This window comes from Felis catus, chromosome D3 (genome assembly GCF_018350175.1).
Source record: "Felis catus isolate Fca126 chromosome D3, F.catus_Fca126_mat1.0, whole genome shotgun sequence".
NCBI lineage: Eukaryota > Metazoa > Chordata > Mammalia > Carnivora > Felidae > Felis > Felis catus.
Genome location: NC_058379.1, coordinates 61,245,656 through 61,266,806, shown reverse-complemented (window position 1 = coordinate 61,266,806; position 21,151 = coordinate 61,245,656). Strand labels below are relative to the sequence as shown.

The 21,151-nt window shown below is 34.8% G+C and overlaps 1 long non-coding RNA gene and 1 pseudogene across 3 annotated transcripts in view; both read left to right on the top strand.

Annotated features, from left to right (window-relative positions):
* The window catches only part of LOC109493426, a 530,781-nt gene that overhangs the window by 181,425 nt on the left and 328,205 nt on the right, over positions 1 to 21,151 (top strand). The gene's annotated exons all lie outside the window — the stretch shown is intronic.
* LOC101083115 lies at positions 711 to 1,374 on the top strand (annotated as a pseudogene).

The window sequence follows — 21,151 nt, the reverse complement described above, 5'->3', positions numbered from 1 at the left end:
TGAGTCTCCATACAACAATGTTCCTACCAAAGATGACCTAGCTGTCAGAAACCACAATACAATATCAACAAGTACTTTAAAAAAAAAAGACAAAATGTACTCACAAAGAGCAACATTAAATAGAGCATTTTATGAAAATAAATGCCATATTCTTCAAAAAATTGAAGGAGATGATTTTTAAAATAAACTGGTAGTGGATTACACATACATAAAGCAAGGCATAGTATATTAAAAGATAGATTTGAGGGTATCCATAATGCATCTCAGAACGATAAAGAGAATGAATACGTGAGGAAGAAATTAAGAGATGTAGAGAACGGAATAAAAAGGGCCAACTTAAATTCAATGACTACTAAAGGACAGAATGAGGAAAATGAAGTGATAAAAGGATAATGGCAGGCAGTTTTCCAGAATTTAAGAAAGTTATAAGTCTTCAACTTGAAGGAGAATCCTAGTGTCTTCAGGAGTATAAATAAAAATAAATCCACTCTTGGGGCGCCTGGGTGGCTCAGTCAGTGAAGCATCCAGTTTCGTCTCAAGTCAGCTCAGAGCCTGGAGCCTGCTGCAGTTTCTGTGTCTCCCTGTCTCTCTGCCCATCCCCCATTCACACTTTGTCTCTCTCTCTCTGTCTCAAAAATGAATATACATACATACATACATACACACATACATAAATCCGCTCTGTTGCTGATGCCTGTGATGCTGACAGGATGGGCAAGTGTCATGGTCTTCATATTGCCTAGAAACTCGGTAGCCACTGACAAGATCAGAGGTGGCATGGCTAACAGCACAAGAAGGCCCACTTAAGGCGCAGCTCTGAAGCCTAACTCTTTTGGAGGTGCTTCTTGGGCAAAGGGAATTACTGTGGTGGAAAAAAGTAGGAGTAGAAGCCAACCAGCCAAATTCTGCCATCAGAAAGTGTGGCAGGTCCAGCTGATCAAGAATGGCAAGCAAAAAAAAAGTCATGACCATTTTACCCAATGATGACTGTTTGAATTTTATTGAGGAAAATGATGAAGTTCTGATTGTTGGATTTGGTCTCAAAGGTCATGCTGTTGGTGATGTTCCCAGGGTTTGCTTTAAGATTGTCAAAGTAGCCAGTGTCTCGCTTTTGGCCTCATATAAAGGCAAGAAGGAAACCAAGATCCTAAGTTTTGATGGTGAAAATATGACAATAATAAATTTTCCTATGCCATAAAAATAAAAAATTATACACCTAAACTCATAATGGTGAAATTAGAAAAACATCAAAGATAAAGTGAATGTCTTAAATGTAACCAAAGAAGATTTAATGAGAAAAATAACTGCTCAGGGCTAATAGTTGGACTGACCTTAGACCTCAAAAGCAATGGTATATGTAAGAAGAAAATAAAATTATATAGTCAAGAAACTGAGAGAAAGCATTGCCAATCCAGAATGATATAGGTGGTTACACTATCATTCAGGAGTGAAAGGGAAATAAAAACATTCTCAGGAGAAGGCAGAATCAGTTTTATCATACATAGACCTTCCCTGAAAATCTAATAAAGATTCTACTTTACATTTTTGCATTTGTATTTTTCTTTTCAGTAAAAAGACTTTAAATAGGTATTGCCCTATAGAGAAGAGAAAGTGGAAGAGAGAAGGAAACAAAACTACTCTGATATTTATATATTTTGGATGCATTTGGTTTCAAGAAACAAATCTGAAATGGTTTAAATTGTTATAAACATGACTAATAGAAATCAAGAGGTAAAGTAGGCTCTTGGTTAGTAAGTCAGTGGCTAAGTGATATTAGCAAGGGCCCAATATATTGTTGTGACTTCAGGTGTGACCTGAATTTGCAAGTTAACTTTGGAGCTATAAATTAACTGTAGCAGTTCCATAAATGATACACAGGAATAACCAGTCTCACAGGAATAAATGGATCTATTCTGTGCTTGCTTATTAGGGGAAAAAAAAAACCACAAAAAATGTTGTGAGGATAAATTTTCGAGAAGCCCCAGGTAGACTTCCCTTATGATCCATTGACCAAGATTAGAGCACATTCCCATTACCAAAACTGGAGGGGAGAAAGGAGCTATTTATAATTTGCATAGACTTATTCACTGGGGGAAGATTTGATGTTGAGGAATTAGTCACAAGGAAGAGAGAGGGATCAGGTAGGAAGTGTAGAAATCTAAGGCCTTATCTCCGTCCAGAGGAGGATGAACAAAGTGATATATTTATTTCTATTTAGTTTAGATATAACCAGATAAATAGTTAACCTCCAAAAGCTGGTGAGTAACTTTAAGAACAGGAATAACATACACAAACTTACCAAAAGCAGAGAGTGTTACAATAAAAATAAAATAATCTATTGGGAAAGAGTTTATAATCACAAACCTTTATGTAAAGAATATAGTTTCAAAGTCCAGAAAGCTGGGGCGCCTGGGTGGCGCAGTCGGTTAAGCGTCCGACTTCAGCCAGGTCACGATCTCGCGGTCCGTGAGTTCGAGCCCCGCGTCAGGCTCTGGGCTGATGGCCCAGAGCCTGGAGCCTGTTTCCGATTCTGTGTCTCCCTGTCTCTGACCCTCTCCCGTTCATGCTCTGTCTCTCTCTGTCCCAAAAATAAATAAACGTTGAAAAAAAATTAAAAAAAAAAAGTCCAGAAAGCAACTGATAGGGTTAGCATAGATGTATCACCTGAAAATCCATGCCCATTTATATTTTTCTCAAGCAAATGCAATAATTATGCTACTAAATGCCTTTAACCCTCTCTGTTGTGTCCTTTCTGGTCTGAAGCTTGCTTGGTACAAGAGCCAGGGGAACCAAATATCTGTAAATGTCTGGCTTAACAGAAGTGGCTAGTTTTCCTAGTGCAAACACTTCCTAAATAGAAATGTCCACATCATACAAAGTCAGAGGTCTATCAAGATTTTTTTTCCTTCACTTTGTCAGGGCAAATTCTAGGTACAACAGCCATAAAAGTTCCATGCCCAGTAGAGATAAATAATCAAGAGCCATTTTGTGGTTATATATTTTATATCACAACATCTCTCTCTTTGGAGAAAGGAACTAACATGAATGGTTTTCAGGGAACTGACAGAAGTTTCTGGTGTATCTATACTACTACATGCTAAATTGTTTACTGGGCTTCAGTGTTGTCAATCACTAGGGCAAGTTGTTTGGGAACTAAAATGGCTTATTAGATAAGACCCTTAAATTAAGCGAGAGGGCTGGGGTTTCCAGGAAAATCGAATCAGGATAAAGACTTTTAGGATTTGTATTTAGATATAAGAGAACTGACAGGTAGATTAGCATGTGAGATCAGGAGTAAAATATGGAGGGAAAGCCTAGAATGTGAAAAGAACATGAATATTGCTGTCAAACCCACCTAAATGGAATTCTGACTCTGCCATTTACCAGATATTTGACTTTCAGCAAGTTGTAATTTAACTGTTTTGAAAACATTTCTTCATCTGTAAAATCAGGGTTTTTGAGAAGAGTAGAAAATTATTTTTAAGCATCTTTTAGATATTAGATATTTAGATATCTTGTTGAGTACAGTTATTAATAAACAGATGTCACTTAATATATTCCTTTCATATTTCTAATGTAATCTACTTTTTCAGAATTATAAGCCCATAAAACAATAAGAAAACTTTAAACTGGAATGATTGTGTCTAATTCTGCTTTCCTACCTTCCCAATGTTTAATTAGGTTCTCTGACTTTGTTTTGCCATATATAAAGTATATACTTGGAATAGGTAATTCAGACTACCTCTTTCAATTCTAAATTTATGAGGACTAGTTTTAGGCATAGGTGAAATAGAAGCTCACTTGAATGAGACCAGTGATGATCAAAGTGCCAGAAATTCTTCCATAAAGAAGTCATCTTTGCATGAACAGCCCTATTTTGACTTCTTTTAATATACAGACATAAGTAGAAAATTGTGCACTTTAGTCTTTCATCCTAAATTGTGAGTCTGTCATCTTCTCTCCTAGTAGCCTCAAGTGCATAAGAAATATCACAGGACTAGAAGGAATTAAGGGGACACAGAAGAAGCAGATGATGTCAAGGGCCGTCTGCTGCATTAATATTTTGCTGAGGGCCAGCTTGAATGATAAGATATAACCCAATCAGGTCTCAAGGGAAGCAGCTTTGCAAATGGAGGTTGAAAAACAACTTGGTGTTACAGCAGCAGAAACCCACATACTAATTTCTGGATCTCGGATTTCTGTATGCACAACAGTTAAATGCATTTCCAACCTTGTTACCAAGACTTTTGCAGAAACAAATAATTGATGTGTCTGACATGTTACAGCATGGGAGCAGGAAGTCTAATTAAATAAATGTGTTCAATAGCAGGTATATCTATTAGTCAGTGATACAAGTGTCAGCAGGTTGATGAATGTATAAATTTTTCATAAAGCATTTGAATGTCTCCCTGACAGTCATTTGTCCCTAGATGTACATAGTTATCCATGCTTGGATATGAGATTAAGGCATATCAGAAAAAGTCTTTTGTTTTTATTGTGAAATGTAACACATACTGAAAGGGTATAAAACATAAATTTATAGCTTAATAGATTATTATGAAGCAAACATAAGTAGGTCAAGAAATGCAAAGTTTCCATCACTCCAGAAGCCCCCACGTGACTTTCCGAGAGCAAATATTTCTGAATTGTTCTCCCTTTCCTTAAAGTAAAGCTAAAGATGATTTTGATCTTCCTGGTATTGTTTCCTTGTTTTCTTTTAGAGTTCTCTATTGTTGGTATCCACCTGTAAACTCTCTAGGTTACTTTTTCCTGGTTTATTAGAGATATCTGCATTGATTTATGTCACTATAGATTGTTCACTTTTGCTTTATGGTATTCCATTGTTTGACTATACCACAATCTGTGCATTCAGTCTTCTAATGTGGACATGGAGTTGTTTGGGCTATTTCAAACTCTTAGGAATATTTTGTATATGGCTGCTGGTATGCATGTACACATATTTTAGGGGAAATATACATAAGAATGTTATGTTCTATTTACTATTTATCATGTGTTATGTGTGTATGTTTAACAGAGTATTGCTAAGAGTTTCCCAGTGTTTGTAAAATTTAAATGCCCAGAAATAGAATATAAGACATACTAAAGGTTAACGATTGCCAACACTTCATATCTCAGTCTGTTTCATTTTAGTCTTTCTGTTGGGTACTGATTTCATTTTTGTGATTAGTAGTGAGGCTTAGCACCTTTTCATGTGCTTTTTGGTTCTTTGGAGATCTTCTTGTTGTGAAGGATTGTTACCTACACATTTTTAAGACAGGATTGGATATCTTTTCCTTCTTGAATTATAGAAGTTTCTCTGTGTTCCTCTCATTTATCTCTATCATATGTTTTTTTATATATATAATTTCAATATCATGTGATCCGTTTGTTGGTTTTATGTGTAGCAGAATCTTCTACTCTTCAGCCTGCTTTTTATTTTCTCACTAGTGTTCCTTTGATGAAAAATGTCCTTAATTATTTTTAGTGTTTTTATAACTTGTTTAGGAATTTTTTTTTCTGTATTACCTTCTGGAAGCATTATTTTATTTTATTTTTTAATTTTGAGTGTTTACATTGAATTCTACAATTCACTTGGAATTAATTTTTGTTTCATTGTAAGGCAGAGATTAAATTTCATTGTGTACCAAATAGAAAATCAATTGTCCGAACATCATTAACAACAATTGCCTATATTTCTTTTTTTTACTCCCTAGAGTTTCACTTTGTCACTAATCAAGTGTCCTTGTAAATATGGGTTTCTCTCTGGCCCATTGCTATATTAGAATATCCTTACATTAATCATATTCTTCTAGTTACCTATCTATACAATCTGACTTGATTTCAGGGGAGTAAGTCCTACTTTATATCTCATCTTCAAGAGTTTCTTGGCTATTCTTGGTTCTTGCATTTCCATATGACTATTAATAACAGATTTCATGCTGCATAAAATATAGTTTGGGATTTTGTGTGAGATGCCAGCTAACCTAAAGATCAGTTTGAGAGAATTAACATCTATACAATATTGTATCTGTTAACTCATCTACATGGCATATCTTTCAGTGTATTTGATCTCTTTATTTATATCAATAATTTCTACTTTTCTGCTTAGATTTCATTTATAAATATACATGAATATTAATACGATTATATGTGTATTCCTATATACTATGTTGTAAATCTTATATTTTGAGAAAAGATGTTTGGTTGTTACTGAATAGAAAATCATTGGGTTTTTTATATTAACTATATTAAACAACTTTGTTGAAATTTTTACAATTAATTCTAATAATTTGTAGATTCTTTTGGAGTTTTTGTCCACAACCATATTATTCATAAAAATGATAATTTCAGTTATATTTTTCCAATATTCTTTTTATTGCTTTATCTTGGATTACTCATCTAGGTAGGAACCTCAACATAATTTGGAATGAAGGTAGCGATAATATGTCTTCCTGTACCATTTCTAATATCAGGAGAAAAGGTTTTAATATATCACCAGCTAGCATGAAATTTGTTTTTTAATTTGACACCTGACAGCAGATAAAGGAATTAGGATAAGACATTTTATAGGTAGATATTGAATTTTATTAAATACATTTCTGTAACTATTATTATGATAATAGATACTTTCTCCTTTAACCTGTTAAATGTGAATTTTGATTAAATTTTAAATATCAAACCATCCTTGCATTCATAAAATAAACATAACTTGTTTATTACTTAATTTTCTTCTTTATTTTTATAGTAAGTCTGTTAATACTTTGTTTAGGATTTTTACCTCTATGTTCATGTGGGAAATTGGCCTATAGTTTTCTTCGTTCTTATGAGGCTTAGGATTTGTGCTTTGATAGGCCCATAAAATAAGCCATAGAGTTTTCATTTTGTTTTTCTTTTTTTCTTATAGATTCTGTGAAAGCCAGGTATTATTTCTTTCTCAAATATTTAGTGGAATTTGCTGATGGGTCTCTTCAGTTTTGTAGTTTTAATTATGAAATTTTTTCTATTTATTAATTCAATTTAATTAACAGTTACCAACTTTCTATTTCTTCTTGGACCAGGTTTATAAGTTACACTTTTCTAAAAACATGTCCATTTACCTATGTTTTCTAATTATTGTACTTATGTGTCAGATACATAATCATGACTGGTGCTGTTTATTTATATTCTTGGATCAGATCAGATATTTGAGAAGGTTACTAATTTTATCAGTGTTTTCAAGTAATAAATTGTTGGCATTGTAGATAATGGATACACAGATAGAAAAAAATACTATCCTTACTTTTATTATTTTCTCCATTCTATCTTGTTGGGTTTATTTTGATTTTCTTTTTCAAACTTTTTAGATGCTTGACTTGTGATATTTTCTTTTCCATGTAAACAGTTAAGGTTATAGATGTTCACATAAGCACCACTTTTGTGGCTTCCCACATGTAGCATTTTCTGTTGTCATTAGTTTAAGATGTTTCCTAAATTGACTTGTAATTTCTTTATTGTCTCATGAATTATTTAAAAGAATATTCCTTAATTTTAAACATATATTTTTTCAGTATAATCTTTTGGTTTTTCTTTATAGCTAGTATGCCTCATAGCAAGTTGATCACACATAATTTATTAAGAATAATTGTTTGGTCAGTATATAATAATTTTTGTAAACTTCATGACTGCTAGAAAAAGATGGAAATGTATTTGTTGGGATCTCTTTTCTATATATGTGACCAATCATATTTATCTAATCTTCTACATTTTTACTTAATGGTGTTTGGACTTTTAGATGTATATGACCCTGAAATGTGTGCTTAAATCTCTCACTGTGATTGTGGACTTGATTATTTCTGTAATAGTTTTATCAATTTTAGTTGAATTTTTTGAGGCCATGACATCTGACACAAACAAATTTAGACTCTATCTTCCTGTTGAAGTGATGCTTCCATTTCATTTTTTCCTCTTAAAGCTTATTTTCTCTGATATTAATATAATTTTGCCAGATTTCTTTTACGTGGTGTTTGCATTGTATATTTTTCCCTACACTTTTGATATTGTTATATTTTAAATGTGTGCCCTATAAATATATAGGGTTTTTTTCTGACAGTATTTGTCTTTTAACTGGATTAGTTGATTCATTTACATTTAATATTATTGATGATAAATCCTGGTTTAAATCTATCATCCTGTTAGAGACAACTAAAAAATTTTTTTTTTCTGAAAATTCAAAATTACCAAAGACCTAACAGATAGTAAGAATTTTTCACACCAAGATCTCATGGAATACTGAAATTGAGAAGACTAATCTTGGCATTTAAAAATGTTTTGCCTTAAGGATATTTCCCCACTCTACAGTCTTTCTCTTTAAGGGTCACAAATAACTGAGAAATTTCATGACAAATAGTGTTTACATTTGAGCCTCAAGAGAATTGCCCAAATAGTGATTTAAATCTGATTTCCTAGATTTACAAACTTCATTAAGTTAATCCCTGTGTAGAGACCCAAATGCAGAACAGTTTTAGGATATTATAGAGAAATTGGGTATAAACTACTTGGCAGGGAAGAAACCACTGCTCTTGACATAATTATAACTCTAAGAGACAGTGATTGATTTGGGAAGAATAAAAAAGTCTTATTTAAAAAAATGTATATTATATAGGATCATTATGAACTTTGATTTTCCATATTCTGAAGTCTGATCTGTGAAATGACCAAGGTTTTTAAGAACACAAAGTTTTATAAATATAAGTATGGCATATACTTTGGAAAATTTCATACAGCAAAACTTAATTTATAGCATTGTATTTTCCCATACCATTTTTTTCTGCGAAAGTTGTTGAAAAAATTGTCAGAGGATGACAAGGAAAGTTGCAAAGGAAACGGGTGTCCTGGGAAATGGTAAAACAAGAGAAAGACAAGGGGAAGAGGAGAAAAAGTAAATGAAGGTTATAAAAGATAAGCAAAATTAAAGGAATAATATTCTTTATCCTTTACCCTCAAAATCTATTCATATGTTTTCAAATTTGAAGGGGAAGCGTTAAAATTTTCTGTAACAAAAGCTAGATTATAAGGACACTTTGTGGTGCCTTCTCTGAGTGTCCCCTGTCTCCCAGTTGTGCTGCCCACCCCAAGGTTCCTGCCATGTGGATGGGCTTGGAATTTAACAAAATCTGCATTAGATGGAGATTGTACTAAACACACACTAGAGTATAAGAACCAGAGGGACTAGTCAAGCATAAACTCAAAGCAAAAGATTAGTTTTAATACTAGAAAGACCAAGTCCAAACACAATTTTTCCTGAGTCAAGATTGAGGCTATAGAAGTAGTTTATTTCATATATTTATGGGATCAGACAGGAATAGTTTCAGATGGAGGAAGGTGACTTATAAGGTGATTGTTGCAAATATCACTGAGTTTTTGCTGCCTGTATTATTGGTGGCAAAAGTAAAAACCAAAGGGCATTTAAGGCTTCTGTTGTTAAAGACATTTAATATGATTGCTTCCTCTAAAGCATTTGTTTTTTTTTTCTAACATGCTATTTTAGCACTAGTCTAATTGCTAAAATTAGAAACTTGGCCTTCTAAATGTCAAATTATGTGAAAACATATGGAATAAAACAAGTCTGGAAGGGATGAGAGAATGGAAAAGAAGATCGATGCAACAACTTCATTCTCATCTTTAAAAGTTTTTGTTTTATCCTCTCTCTCAAATGCCTGCACGTATACCTCTACCTCTACACCTTGCCCTTAACTCTTCTGTGCTCACAGAAATCTCTTTTATAAAGGATAACTTAAGATCTATAAAGTCATATATGCCATTTTCAAGCTGCAACAGTCTTTTTTTAAATAAAATCTTTCACTTTTATTCAAATGAAATCTGTCATATACCATCTTGCATATGTCATCTCTCAACATCAGGTTTCCTCTATGAGTATTACTAACTTTAATATAATTGTTAATTTTAATGTTATGTGTGCCAATAGGTTTTTAGTACATGCTAATTGATTGACCAGCATGATAGTTCTAGCTTTGATGATTCTCTTAATGTTGATAATGACAAAAGCTGAAATGATGACTACCTATATGGAGGAAATTAAAAAAAAATTATGTTTATTTATTTTTAAGAGAGAGACAGAGCATGAGTTGGGGAGAGGCAGAGAGAGAGGGAGACACAGAATCTGAAGCAGGCTCCAGGCTCCGAGCTGTCAACACAGAGACCGATGTGGGGCTTGAACCCATGAACCGTGAGACCATGACCTGAGCCAAAGTGGGACACTTAACTGACTGAGCCACCCAGGTGCCCCATGGAGGAAATTTTTGAATCTACAAATCTGAAAGGTGGCATTGCAGTTCTAAGGTTTACTACACAGTGAATCATTAAAGGTCAACTCAAGATAAAACCAACTGAAAGTTTACCCTCCACTTGCTCCTTTGTGTTCATAATTGTTAACAGTGGAAGGTCTGTGATATCTAGGAGAGGTAGAGATAAGGATTATATGAAACCTGTTACAATAAAGTTAGGTTATTTTTTCCTTTGGGTACTACAAAACGTTGTTCTTTTATAGAATTGAAGCTCTCTGGCTTTTCTGTAAGTGTCCTGGGAAGTCTCTATTCCCCAAACAGAATCAGTAGTTTCCATATCAATGTGAAAAAAAAAATTTTTTTACACTCTTGTAATTTTCTTCTCCACCATTCCCACATGCACCAACACTGTCTCCACTGCTTCCCTTAGGAGATTGTATTCTTTTAAAGAATTGCTTGGCCCATGAATGCATATTATCTCTTATCTTGAAATATGCCAATAAAAAAGCAAATTATATTTGTTCTCTAAGATGTTTGCTACAAACCATGACTGATTAGTGTTATATGTGACATCCACAAGAACAGTAATCAAGGTTATGTTAGCATTGATTTTTACAGAGGTGAAGTCTCTTTGATGTATTACTCCATCAACACCTGCAATGACAAAATTTGCACATGAAATTAATCCCAATTAATTATACTGTTTGTAGATAGCACTGGCTCTTTTATGTTACAAAATAAATATTAATTTAGTGACTTTTTTTCACCTTGTGAGGCTTATTTAGTTAAGGGAGGGAGCCGCTATTGATCAGTATCCTGAAATATAAAATAAAGGTTAGACAATTGAAACGGTCTGGAAAACTAATCTGGCCAATTGGGAGCAACTCAAGTCTTAAGGTACTGAAGCACTATTTTATTTTCATCTTTACTACTTTAGCTTTGAATTCAGGTTTCTAAAGTAAAAATACTCAATACTATATGACCTATATTGAATATTGACTTTTACCCACACATGAATTTATTATACTTCTTCACATACCTACTGGCTTGGCCACTGTGTTTAATGGCCTTGGTCAAATTCTTCTATAATGGGAAAAAAGAAAATTTCTTGAACCACGTAATGGCAAGCAGAACTGAGTAGTGGCATTTGTTGAGGGCCTTTTCTGTGGTTTCTTCAGTCTTTTTAAAAAACTTCTGTAAAAACTGGGCTCGTGAAGTCAGATAGCTCCTTTATGCTCTCAGAATGATGGAAGAGCATTTCAAAATTATATTTCTAAGAAAACTGAAGTTTATTCTTTAATTCTTAATAGTTATTTTAAATATATGTAGACATTAAAACAGAACATCCTTACATTGCACACATCTCTGATCATACTATTGATGGGGACTAGGGGAGCTCTTTCTTGTATGTGTCATAATTATATGTGTAAACATTTTATTGTGCTTTAGAACAGGAGTGTTTCTGAAATCATTTTCTTGCTAAATGGCCTCAGCAGTCTTCATCTTTTCCACACTTTTATTGGCCTCTCAGGGTTTAAAGCTCCTATTTATAGATTCTAATATATTGACTAATTTCACATTCAACTAATTCACAGAGATAGGATCTTCCATATTTTACAATGACTTATCTATCTATCTATCTATCTATCTATCTATCTATTTAATTTTTTTAAGAGAGGAGAGGGATGGGGAAAGGGGCTAAGGGAAACAGAGAGAGAGAAAGAGAGAGAGAGAGAGAGAGAGAGAGAGAGAGAGAGAGAGAGAGAATCCTAAGCAGGCTGCACATCCAGCACAGAGCTCAAGACCTGATGCGGGGCTCAATCCTACCATCCTGGGATCATGACCTGAGCTGAAATCAAGGGTAGGATGCTCCACTGACTGAGCCATCCAGGCGCCCCATTATCAGTTTCTATAGTTACATTTTTGTGCATTCAGAGATAAACTGTAACTTCTGGATATATGATCAAATTCTAGATGACTGAGTTGAATGGGAGACTGGCCCATCAACACCCTTTCTCCGAGTTAACTTTAATTTACCATTTTTTGTTCTAATAACCATAGCCCCCTAACTTATGTAATTGAAACTTTTAGATAGATATGATTTGACCTATAACACTGACATTGAGACTGTTATTAGTTCATTTCTATAAACTAATTATACTAAATTTTTATTTTATTAGTTCATCATTTCTTCTCTCAACAGGCAATAATTTCTATTGTTTCATCTAAGATAATTATTAATACTCTATTGTTAAAAGGCTCTCAAAGAAAATACATCTTCACATTTGGGCAATTATTAAATAGCTGGCTATGATGTGTTATCTATTTAGTGATGTAATATTTTGAAGGAATAATGTGGCACAGTACATACAAATTAGCCTCTGAAATCAGATACTGTATTTATCCAGCTCTTACATTTATTAGCTACATGGTCTTTAGTTATATATACTAACTGCATTTATATCTCTTTTATACTTTTAAAATATTCCTTGATGCAGAGCTCAATAATAATTTCTGTCATTATACTTATTGCCAGAACTCAAGATGTTAAGGAGTTGTCACTAAAGGTTAGATGACATATTTAATTATCCCAGATCCTCATAATGATGCTATGAGGTAAACCCATCATAGGACTTTTATTGTAAAATGGGTCCCTTGTTTGGAGGCAATTTCATGCAGGGTTTACCCTTAGTAAATAAGTTCTTAAAGACCTCAAAAGCATAGACACTACCTACAAGGAAAGCAAATCCACAACCTGAGGAGAGGAAAATTATAGTAGGAACACACTTCTGTCCCCCTAGCAGGTCAGAGGAGTCTGATGTAATCACTCGTCAGGTGGGTTGCTGGTCTTCTCAAGAGAAAGGACTATGGCCAGGACTTAGGATGTCTCTCCTGCTGATAGGAGAACATTCAGTAGCAATGGTACTCGGATCAGCTTGCTGTGATGGAGCCCAAATGTGGTATAATTAGAGTCTCCATCTTTGAAAACATTCGTAGTCCATCTGATAGTATAGCGAGCTAACACTGCAGTGGCTGAAAACAGGGCTAACCAATAGCCAGGAGACGAGCCATCATTTTCACCTGGTGTTTAGAAGTCTCCACCACAGTGGGTGCTTCCTGATGGGCAATGAAGTGAAGGGAAAGGATTGACCTATCATGTGCTCAGTCCCATAATTTTATCCATATACCTCTTCCCAAGCCCTCATTTTCTCTGATCTTCCAGTCTTACATCTTCCAGGCCCTTACTGATGTGCTAAACCATATGCCACTGCCCAGGAGTTTCTCTATATCCTTCCTTCAGTTCTATCTCCCTCCACATAGAATGCCCAACCAATTTTAATGTTTGAATTTCTGCCCATTAGAAGGATTTCCCTCACCATTCCTTTAGGACTGCTGTCATGTGTGACTATGTTGCCATTTGCATTAACATACCAAACTGATACAGTTCTTATCTAGGCCTGGGATTTTTTTCTTCTCCATCAGCTGGTTTGGGGAAAACTCACAAGAGGTTGTAAGTTTGAGTTGATGCAGAGATGACAGTTGCAACAGAGAGTGTGGACTGTTTGTGCCCTCTGGACACATTTTCATCATATATTTGCTGCAAGGCCTGCTCAACCTCATGGCATTGTGGGTACAGCAGTACCTGGCTCATGAAAGAGAGCTCCTGGCATAAGGCTTTGATGCCAATCATCAGACACCTGTCTTCAATAAGAGTCATTCGTACACCTGGAGCTGCTTTTCACTGTCTCATGGAGTTCTCTGCCGTGGAAGATAGGAACACTGCGGCTTCAGCCAGTATTAGAGGTGGATATGCTGCAGGGCTCCAAAAGCATCAGACTCAAGGAACTTCCGTTCCTGTTTGGGCAATGATATAAGGATATTTGTATTTTTATAAAACAATTAGCTATAATCAGTTAAAATATTTACGAAGACACTACTATCCCAAACACTCTCCTAGGTGCTTTGAAACACAGAAAGGCATAATCCATAAACTTAAGCAGTTTGGACAAAAGCAAAGCTGAAATCAAAACAGAGATAAAAGACTCAAGAAAAGACATATTAGGCAGGAGAAATCTGTGTGACACCAGCACTGAGACAAGAGAGGGGCTGTTGGTTAATTTTGCAGTCTGCCTAAGAATTTAAAAACTAGAATTTAGGGGCGCCTGGGTGGCTCAGTTGGTTAAGCGGCCAACTTCGGCTCAGGTCATGATCTCGCGGTCCGTGAGTTCGAACCGCACATCGGGCTCTGTGCTGACAGCTCAGAGCCTGGAGCCTGTTGCAGATTATGTGTCTCCCTCTCTCTCTGACCCTCCCCCGTTCATGCTCTGTCTCTCTCTGTCTCAAATATAAATAAACGTTAAAAAAATAAAAAAAAAAAACCTAGAATTTAGGTTTCAGGCTTATTCGTGGGCAGTAAGGGAACTCTCCTTTAACAGATTAGGTCAAAGCTGAAGTTACTGACTATATAGCACAGTCAAGAGTCCATGGTACTGATGGGTCAGAAACTCCAAGTCACTTGGAGGAGTGGGCAGCATTTGAACTGAAAACAAGGCTGTGTTTCTGGTACTAACCCTGGTGCTTCCAGCAAGATGCAGGGCAGCAGGCAGATGGTTTCACATTTCTAGAGCTATTCTTCACCTGATTTAGAAGGTCACTGAGCTCCCTTCCCAATCCTAAAGTCTTTCCAGAGTTGGGAAATTAGGGTAATTGATGCAAAATAGTACTGACTTTTCTTATTTTTGTGGTCATTTATTACTTTTATATAATATTCAAAAATTTCTGGGGCCATAATAATCATTTAGTTGAGATAAAGTAAATTTTTAAACATTTATTAAAATATGTATTTGTAAATATTCTTTAGCATTTGTCACTGGTTCTTTGTTATGCATTTTTAGGCATAGCAATTTGTGAATATATGAAATGCAGGCAAATATTGAACAGATGATTTTGGACAAGACATTTGATTAGAAATTATGAAGACCAAAAAAGCGATCATTAGATACTGTTTGTACTGCCAGCATTTACAATCTAAATGAGTACTTGAGCGGTGCATAATGTGTTCACATGTGCACACCTGCATGCATACACACACTCAGCTCAATAAAAGTTGAGGTTGAAATAACACTAAAATATAAAAGAAGCAACCATTAAAATACTTAACATTGTCCCATGGAGTAGAATAGTAGCAATAGGGGTTAAATCGGTGAGGAATGTGGTATGTGTGAACAGTGGGGGTGCTGAGTGATAGAGCTTGACATTGGGCTTAAAAACATCAGCAATTGCACTACTAGGTATTTATCCAAAGGACACAAAGATGCTGATTTGAAGGGGCACATGTACCCCAATGTTTACAGCAGTGCTGTGAACAATAGCTGAATTATAGAAAGAGCCCAAATGTCCGTGGACTGAAGAATGGATAAAGAAGAGGTGGCAGATATAGATACAGATAGATAAAAATAGAGATAGAGATAGATACAGTAATGGAATACTTCTCAGCTATCAAAAAGAATGAAATCTTGACATTTGCAACAACATGGATGAAACTGGAGGGTATTATGCTAAGCAAAATAAATCAGTCAGAGAAAGACAAATATCATATGTTTTAACTCATATGTGGAATCTAAGAAACAAAACAGATGAACATGGGGAAGGGAAGGAAAAACAAGATAAAAACAGAGAAGGAGGCAAACCGTAAGAGACTCTTAAATACAGAGAACAAAGTGAGGGTTGCTGGAGGGGAGGTGGGTCAGGGGAATGTGCTAAACGGGTGATGGGAATTAAGGCACTTGTTGGGATGAGCACTGTGTGTTATATGTAAGTGGTGAATAACTAGATTCTACTCTGGAAACCAATACTACACTATATGTTAACTAACTTGAATATAAATAAATACATAGGAAAAGAGAGTGAATAAATTACATAGACACAAGAATAGTGTAAACAAATAGAAGAGATGTGAGTTTAGAGGACTGAAATATATTGATTTGTTGAAGGAAAAGGCTATTTGGGGACCACAATTATGAGTGAATGCTGGATTATGAAGGGAAGTGATTACCAGGATGAGAAGTTAAGATTATTAGTCAAAAAGAAAAAAGTATAGTAGTTTAATGCATTATAATTATGTGCATAGGACCTAGACTGTTTTCACTTTTTGCTTTTGATATTGTGTTATTTATTAAACATATATACATAAACTCTACTGATCCATAAATAAGGGCTATGAACCTAAGGAAGAAAAAAATTGATAACAGATTTGTCTTTCTTCTTTTGTGTCTGATGTCAGTACAAATAACTTAATACTGCTTGAGAAATCTCATGGATATGCTGTTTGTCAGTGGACCTTAGCCACATTGCAAAGTTTAACCACAATTCCTAGGGACCTCATAAAATTCATAGGTCTGTAGTGCACATATTTAGTATGGATGCCTTTTACACACCCAAATATGCCAGTGCCTAATATAATGCTTCCCTGTTGATATATATTAGTATGTTCAAAGAATCCAGGCCCCTCTATTTGCATATGAATGTGCAATAATTCTATGAATGTGCGTGTGGGATTTAATTGTTTTTTAAACAATATACTCTTATCTTTCTGGAAGTAATTCAGGCCATCAAAGGGTTGTCAGTGATGAGCTCGCTAATTACTTTCCAATACTTAGCCTTGTATTTCCCTTTATTACTGGTGCTCTGTTCCCTCTAGTTTTATATTGCTATCAGAAAGTTCATTTAGAATCCAGTCAATCTTCCAGTGCCAATTCTGCACTTTAAATTTTTTATTCAACAAGGACACAATGGGAATATTTGTAGCTTCCAAGGAGATACTCATAAACTTTTTCCTGCATTGTCTTTGCAAAATTTCATGGAAAATATAATTTATAAAAGAACAGATTATAGCTACAGAGTATTTGGAACAAAAATTGTCATTCTGGACTAGAAGACAAATAAAAACAAAAGTTAAGTTAGTTTGTGAAATTTGTATTTTTCAATGACGTGTATGCTGGTTCACTTTTACTTACCTCCTCTTTTGTTTTCTAGGCCTTTGAAGGTGGCCAGTAGATCAAAAATAATCTAATAGGATGATTATGAAGTTATGTCTAGTAGAATCTTTCAGCAGCAACTACAAAACTGATGTATTTCTGTTTGTTTTTTGGACTGTGCACTATTAGAAAGTATATAAAAGCATTATTAGCAAAGCAGATTATCTGAGAATAGCATTATCCCTTTCAGCAGACTGGAATAATAGTCTTTGGATGTGTTTACATCATGCCAATCATAGATATTTCTAAACATCTGGACTTTGGGCATCAGATCAATAAAACATCTGGATAACTGATTATCACTGTAATTGCTTTTATAATAGTGTAGATGCTACATATATTTAATTCTTCACCCAAATGAGATAAAGGTAGAATGTTTGGCAACAGACTCAGATCCAGTATTTGGGGTTTTATGGCTTGCTTCCATGATGAGGTTTTCAGATAAGGTCTTCCACATGTTTAGCTGTGCAACATATCCTGATACACATTTTTATAATTACTCATGTATAAATATAAAATCTCAGCGAAACTTTTCCAATAGTGAAAGACTTGGCAGGTAAAGTAGGAATAATTAGGGCAGCCAAAGACAGATTAAGACTGTGCTGACAGTTCATTTGAAAAATGATTATAGGCAAATGCCAGTAAACCTGTTGGATATTCACAGTTTTGATGAGGGTTCAGGGGTTTGTGTGATATTGAAAATGAAACACTCAAACCATGTGTGAGTCCAAGAGAGGAGAATGCCCAGTGAGAAGGAACATAATCACAATCTTATTTTGAGGCATGCATATTAAGTGGTTAAGGTAGAACAATCATTTGGGCTGGTGAGACATGAGACATTCAAAGCATATTAGGATTTAAGCCAGAGAGGCTTGGAAAATGTCAGAAATTCTTAAATCGTCTAATTTGAAGATAAAGTCACATGAACTATTTCACTATATTTGAAATTTAACAGATGCCATTCCCTCCTACGTGACTATTTCTACATAGCTGTTTAGAGGAGGAATTCCTTAAACTGAGATAATTACAAAGGTTTTCTAACTATATCAATGTAGTGTGGCTCTTCTCCTATGCAGTGTCCTTGTGTACTTAGAAGCCAGACAATTAAAGCAGAATGAGAAATTTCTTTCAGCAAATGAGCATTTTAACTACTTGGTTCAAATGAACTAAAAGGACCGCAATTATAATAATGTATACCATAACTGAGTGAACGGTATTACAAGATTTTGTATTCGAACTCAGATTGCAGGAAGATAAAAAGTCTTTTGATAGTGTAGTAGAACTATCTATAGTAAAGTTATGAGCTTCAATCATGTAAATAAAGGAATTATTTCAAAAGTAATTTTTTTCAGGGCACCTGGGGGGCTCAACTAGTTGAGTGTCCAACTCTTAATTTTGGCTCAGGTCATGATCCCAGGGTTGTGGGATTGAGTCCCCACTTTGGTCTTTGTACTGTCATCAAAGCTTCTAAGATTCTCTCTCTTTCTCCCTCCCTCCCTCCCTCCCTCCCTCCTCTCTCCCTCTCACCTCTCTCCCCCTCTACTTCTCTTCCCTACTCATGTGCTCTCTATCTCTCAAATTAAAAAAAAAGTAAGTTTTTCCCCCAATTCTGTATAAGTTTGGGCTATTTAGTTAGGTGTTCCAGGGCATTATCCAGGTAACTTGCTAACCATGAGAACAATGTTCAACTAATCATTTTTCTCCATGATATGGAGAGAGCTTCCTCCTGAATTATGAGAGCATTGCCTGAGTGAGCCAAGCATAGCTATGCACCAACTGAGGTGGGATGGCAGAAGTGGTTTATAATTTGAAAGATGAGTTAGGAGGCAAATCTAAAGAAAATAAAGAAGAACCAGCTCGAAGGTTTCATTATCCAAATAAATTTTCCCTCTACATCCAGCCTATAGTGACCTTATAACTTCATGACAAGTATAGGTTTTGTCTTGCGTGTAGTAGGTCTGTACTGCCTGATGAAAGATGCTGCATTGTTTAATGCATTTAGATAATTTAATTATGTATGCAGTATAAACTGTGTAGTGATACAGATGTCTTTGGGTACAATTATTGAGCCAAATGAATTATTTTCTACAGTCTCTGCTTTAAAACCATGTTGTCCAGCAATCTAAGCCAACTGGAAGATAGGGACTATGTCTTTAAATGTTGGATTTCCATCTGTACATTGTTCAGAACACACATTAGGTGCATCATGAGCTACCATGATGATTGAAAAATTTCTGAAACCTGGTGTTGTGAGAGGTAATACTGAGCATTCATTAATACTTATTAAAACCATGTTCTTTCTGGTTATTACAGAGTTCTTTTTTTTCATAAAATGTAGACAAAAGGAATATCTTCTAAGAAAGAAATAAAACCTTGCCTTTGGAAACTTACATGGTATGTTAGAAAAAGCAGTAGAACACGTGGTAAGGCATATTAAGCAATTCACTGAACCTCAGTTTCCTTCTGTGTAAATTCAAGAAAATAATGTCTGTTCCATCTTCCCTAAAGTTTGTTGTGGGACTAAAAATTGAAAGGATGCAAAAGATTCATAAGTCAATTGTTAGCAGAAATATAAATACTATTGTATCCGTTAAAAAACCTATTTGATGTATTAGATCTATAGAAGAATGTAAAGTTAGAAGATTGAGTTATTTTCGGGCAAAATGCTCTGATCTGAAAAAAATCAGTGTATGCCAAATTCACGTGCTATCCCATGAGGATAGCCCATCACAATGTGCTATGTCAAGTATAGCATTTGTACAAGGAGGTAGAAGAAAAAAGTTTTTTAAAGTTTCAATTATAAGCCCACACAAAAATAAAAATATCTTCTGTTTTCTCATTTATTTTTATTAGTTGGGTAGAAAGAGAAATGTGTAGATCTTTTGACAACTATAACAGTTTATGAACCATAAAGTTAGGTAATAGAAGTTGTTGATTAAAAAATACATGTTTTTTTGAAAAGTATTAAAAATAATAAGACACCCTGATGTTTTAAAGGTTTTGGTGCATAAGTCTCTTGTTTTGACGTTTATATCATCACTGAAATGCCTTGATTAAACATTTAACCATCGTTTGAAGTTTGTTTGTCCTTAAATTTTATCTCACAATTTGATTCAAACTCTTGCTTCACTGATTTAATAAAAAATATTGTTAACTGTTTGCAATTATTAAATTGTAGGACTTTATTGTGGATTGTTAATATATCAGATGGGCATAAAATAGCAGTTATGGGAGAAAGGTTATACTAGTAAGCTCCTTTTCTCACTCTTCCTGACTTGGGTCGTTTTGCTATGCTGACATCTACTAAAAGGAAAGGCCATTGATTACTTCAAAAAGCAAGTTCTTGGTTTAAGAAGGGTACTAGTTAGGGGGGGGTCTTTACATCATATATACTACTAATATATAACATGGGAGGGCAGAGGCACAATCATAACAATCTAAGTAAATGTGTATGAGTGCATTCCTCACAATGAAATGTATAAAGAGAAAAAAATCCTATAAATATATTTTAGATTCTGATTGTGAAAGTGTGAGTATTTTTAAGAGCACTACTTATTTGTGAAGGCCAATATGCATTTTTCATAAGAGTGTGCTAGTGTGAGGGTGATGTAGGTACATACTGCCTGAGCGTATGGATTTAAAGTCATGTGGCCTTGAGTTTTTGTCCCAACTCTGCCATTTTCTTAATGACCTTGGATACATTACCTAAATCCCTCTGCCTCAATTTCCCTAATCTGGAATAGTAATACTAGTACCTATTCAAAGAGTTGTCCAGAAGGTACCTCTCAAAATGCTGAAATGCTGCTTACTAATTGTGTTAACTGTGCTAAC